The sequence below is a fragment of the Chinchilla lanigera genome, unplaced genomic scaffold, assembly GCF_000276665.1.
Source record: "Chinchilla lanigera isolate Chin_1 unplaced genomic scaffold, ChiLan1.0 scaffold00002, whole genome shotgun sequence".
In the NCBI taxonomy this organism is placed as follows: domain Eukaryota; kingdom Metazoa; phylum Chordata; class Mammalia; order Rodentia; family Chinchillidae; genus Chinchilla; species Chinchilla lanigera.
The window spans coordinates 45,742,780-45,747,349 of record NW_004955403.1 but is presented as its reverse complement, the minus strand read 5'-3'; the positions used below and the strand labels follow the sequence as shown (position 1 = coordinate 45,747,349).

The 4,570-nt window shown below is 36.5% G+C and overlaps 1 protein-coding gene across 2 annotated transcripts in view; it reads right to left on the bottom strand.

Annotated features, from left to right (window-relative positions):
• The window catches only part of Piwil2 (piwi-like RNA-mediated gene silencing 2), an 81,805-nt gene that overhangs the window by 72,129 nt on the left and 5,106 nt on the right, over positions 1–4,570 (bottom strand). The gene's annotated exons all lie outside the window — the stretch shown is intronic.

Here is a 4,570-nt window from a genome sequence, read left to right as displayed (position 1 = left end):
TAAGTGCTGGCATTACCAGTGTGCACTACCACACCCAGCTAGAACAAAATTTAAAATGTATTTAAAAATACCTTTCCTGGGCTGGAAGTGTAACTCAGTGGTAGAATAGTTGTCTAGCTAAGAAGTATATAACAATAAAATAAAATTTATTTAGTTAAATCAAATTTAAAAAGCGGCTGTCTAGTGCCTGCCACCATGCCTGGCCTCTATAAGAAATTTAGAGAAGACCTAATATCACTACTTGTCAAACTGTTTAATGAAACTGAAAGAGAAGTAATACTCCCAAAGAGTCATTCCTGGAAGCAAGCATTACCCTGACACCAAAACCAGAGAAAGACCCAACTAAGAAAGAGAACTACAAGTCAATCTCCCAAATGAACATAGATGTAAAAATCCTCAGTAAGATATTGAAATGCATTTTTTTGCATCATTTGCAAACAGAATGCAGCAAATCATCAAGAAGATTATACACCATGACCAAGTAGGATTCATCCCATGGTTGCAGGGATGGTTCAACATACACAAGTCAATAAATGTAACAGACCATATTAACAGAGCCAAGGACAAAAACTGTATGATCACCTCAACAGATGCACTTTTGATGAAGTCCAACACCCACTCATGATAAAAAAAAAACCTACAGAAAATTTGAATAGATGATCTTTATCTCAATCTGATTAAAGCCACCTGTGACAAACGAGTAGCCAATATCACAAAAAATGAAAGCTTTTACTCTAAAATCAGGAACAACACAAGGATGTCCACTGTCACCACCCTTATTCAATATAGTTCTAGAAACTTTAACCAGAACAACTAGACAAGAGACAGAAATAAAAGGAATAATGATAGGAAAGGAGAGGCCCAGGGTATAGCTCAGTGGCATGGGGCCTAGCTGGAAAGCATGAGGTCCTGAGTTCAGTTCCCAGTTCAAAAAAAAAAAAAAAATAGGAAAGGAAGAAGCTAAATTACTATTATTTGTGGATGACATGATACTCTACATAGAAGATCCCAAAAACTCCACTGAAAAGACTTCTAGATTTAATAACCAAATTCAGTAGCATAGTTTACAAAGTCAACACTCAAAGATGAATAGCATTCCTGCACACAAATAACAAGCTCACTGAGAGAGAAATTAGGGAAACAACACTTTTCACAATAGCAACCCCAAAATGAAGTACCTAGGAATCAATCTAACAAAAAAAGTAAAAAACTTCTACATGGAAAACTATAGTACTCTGAAAAAGAAGACTAAAGAGGATATCAGAAAATGGAAAGATATCCCTGGTTCTTGGGTGGGAAGAATCAGTACAGTAAAAACGGTCACATTTCCAAAATTGTTATACAGATTATGCAATTTTGATCAAAATTCCAACAGCACATCTCACAGAATTAGAGAAAACAGTTCTAAAATTCATATGGAACCAGAAGAAACCTAGAATAGCAAAGGCAATTCTGGGCAACAAAGGCAAGGTGGGACCATCACAATCCCATACTTGACATTATACTACAAAACTATTATTATAAAAACAGCATGGTATTGGCAAAAAAACAGACTCAAAAATCAATGGAACAAATTAGAAGATTCAGAAACAACTCCAGACATACTTAGCCACCTTATCTTTCACAAAGTTGCCAAACACATTCATTGGAAAAAAAGATAGACTCTTTAATAAATGATGCTGGAAAAACTGGTTTGCTACATGTCCAAAATTATAATTAGACCATACCTTCCACCATACACTAAACTAAAATAGAAATGGATCAAAGACCTAAATATTAAAATAGAAACATTAAATCTAGTGGAAAATAAAGTAGGTAGAACTCTAGGAGACATCAGGTGTAGGCAAAGATTTTATAAACAATACCCTGATCACACAGCAACTATCACAAAGAATCAACAACTAGGATCTCATCATATTAAAAATCTTTTGCACAGCAAAATAAACAATCAGCAGAGTAAAGAGACAACCCACAGTGTGGGGAAGAAATTTTTGCCAGTGTTCCTCAGACAAAGGATTACTACTTTGTAGTAGTACTCAACTCAAAAAAACAGACACCCTCAAATGTAAAGATGGGCAATCTAAAATGGGCATCTGAGATGAATATACACTTGTCAGATGAAGAAGTACAAACGGCAAATAAATATATGAAAAAAATTTCAAGTCACTGGTCATTTGAGAGATATAAATTAAAACAATGCTGAGATTCCATTCTACCCCAGAATGGCTATTATTAAGAGATCAACCAATAACAAATGCTGGTAGGGCTATAGGGAAAAAGAACCCTTCTCCACTGTTGGTAGGAGTGTAGACTGGTGCAACCACTAGAAATCAGTGGGGGCGATTCATCAAAAAACTAGAACTAGAGATTCCATTTGATCCAGCGATCTCCTTCTCGGTATCTTCCCCCCAAAATTAAAAGCATCATATCATAGCAATATATGCACACCCATGTTTACAACAGCACAGTTTGTAATAGCCAAATCTTCGAAAAAGCCCTAATACCCATCAACTGGTAAATGGATAAAGAGATGTGGCTTTTATACAATGGTGCACTACTCTGCCATAAAGGATAAGCTCAAAACATTTCTAAGTAAATGGATGTACCTTGAGACCATACTCTTCAGCGAAATAAATCAGACACACACATGTAAATATCGAATTGTTTCTTGGTGTGAGAAACTGAAAATGTAAATATGGACTGAAATGTATGATAGGTATGGTGAAATACGAAGAAAATGTTCCAATGGGCAAGAGAACAAGGGCAAGGGGAGGGAAAAAGGAAAAAAGGGAAAAGTAAAAAAAAATGAGACAAGAAGGAATAATAGAAACAGCTTTTGTAAATAAGAAGAGGAAGGGAGGTTGAAGGGAGGGTGGGGGAATGGGGGAAAAATGACCGAAGTTATATCATCTACAGGTACAAATTCTCTGTGATGAATATGATCATTATATATACCTAAAATGTACCAGTAAGATCTGACTGGGAAAAAATTTTTTTTCAGGCTCATTAGTAGACTACAGTACTGCAAAGAAACCTTTTTTATTCAACTTATAATCACATCAGATTACATCATTAGATTTTTCTGGTTGTTGTTGAGACAGGGTCTCACTATTTTGTTCAGGCTGGCCTTGAATGCACTATGTAGCCCAGGCTGGCCTCAAACTCACAGCAATCCTCCGGCCACAGCCTCCTGGGTACTACTATTGTTATATTAATTAGGGATTACAGGCATACACCACCATGCCTGGCACTCCATTAGAATTTTTTAAGCACAGTTATAGTTAGAAGTCCATGATATAAAACAGCATGGTAGGCAAACCTATAATCCCAGCACTTGGGAGACTGAGTGAGAAGGATCCCAAGTTCAATTCCAGCCCAAGCTACATAGTGAGACCCTGTCTCAAAACAAACAAGAAGGAGAAGGAGAAGGACGAGGAGGAGGATAAGAAGGAGGAGGAGAAGGAGAAGAAGAGGCATCAGCCCATGTTTTAGCCAAGGGCAGTGGTGCACACTTGTAATTCCAACATTCTGGGAGGCTCAGACAGAAGAATTTGAAAGTTCAAAACTAGCCTGGGTAACTCAGCAAGACCTTGTCTCAATTTTTTTTTTTAATTTTAAAGGGCTAAGGATGTATCTCAGTACAAAGGAAGGCCCTCGGCTCAATTCCCAGTACTGCCCATGCACATGCACACACATATATGCACACATACACAAAGTTCATGATTTAATGTATAGTATAACAAAATGCATGAGAAGAGAACTACTTTTTCCATTTTTCTAATTTACTGCCAAGAGAATAGGATATAAGCATATTGGTTAATAAATTTTCAAAGAAGCTAGAGCATTTAGCTTATCAGAGGTTTTAGTTTTTCTTTTTCTTGGCAATATTGGGGATTGAACCCAGGGCCTTACAAATACTAGGCAAGCCCTCCACCATTAAGCTACATCCCAGCCCTTTTTTATTATTTATTTTGAGACAGGGTCTGAGTTGTCCACACTGCCTTTGAACTACCAATCTTCCAGCTTCAACCTCCAAAGTAGCTGGGATTACAGGCATACACCACTGAACCTGTTTTATTTGTCTTTTTTAAGGACAGCCAGAAAAATCTACTACTATTTTCCTATGATAATCTCAAAACTTTACTACTGTTATACTAATTAGGGCTACAATGTGAATAAAAGCTATATATACACAAGTAATTCATCTGAATAAACATACAAGATTACTGTCATACATTTTTCTTCCTAGAAAACATTGCATCTGACACTATCAGTACTAATTAAAATCCATTATTATGTTGTCTATATGTGCACTTTATCTTTGACATATATTACAAACACTATTCTTAAAATTACTACATAATTAGGAAATTAAGAACATTCACACTGCAATAACAGTTGCTAAAGATACTCTTTTTCTTTAAGATTTGCTCAGACAGCTTTTGAAAGGAACAAATTTAACAATTTTACTTAAGATGTAGGATCTATGCCAGGCGTAGGGGTGCACACCTGTAATCCCAGCACTCGGGAGGCTAAGGCAGGAGGATTGTTATGAGTTCGAGGCCAGCCT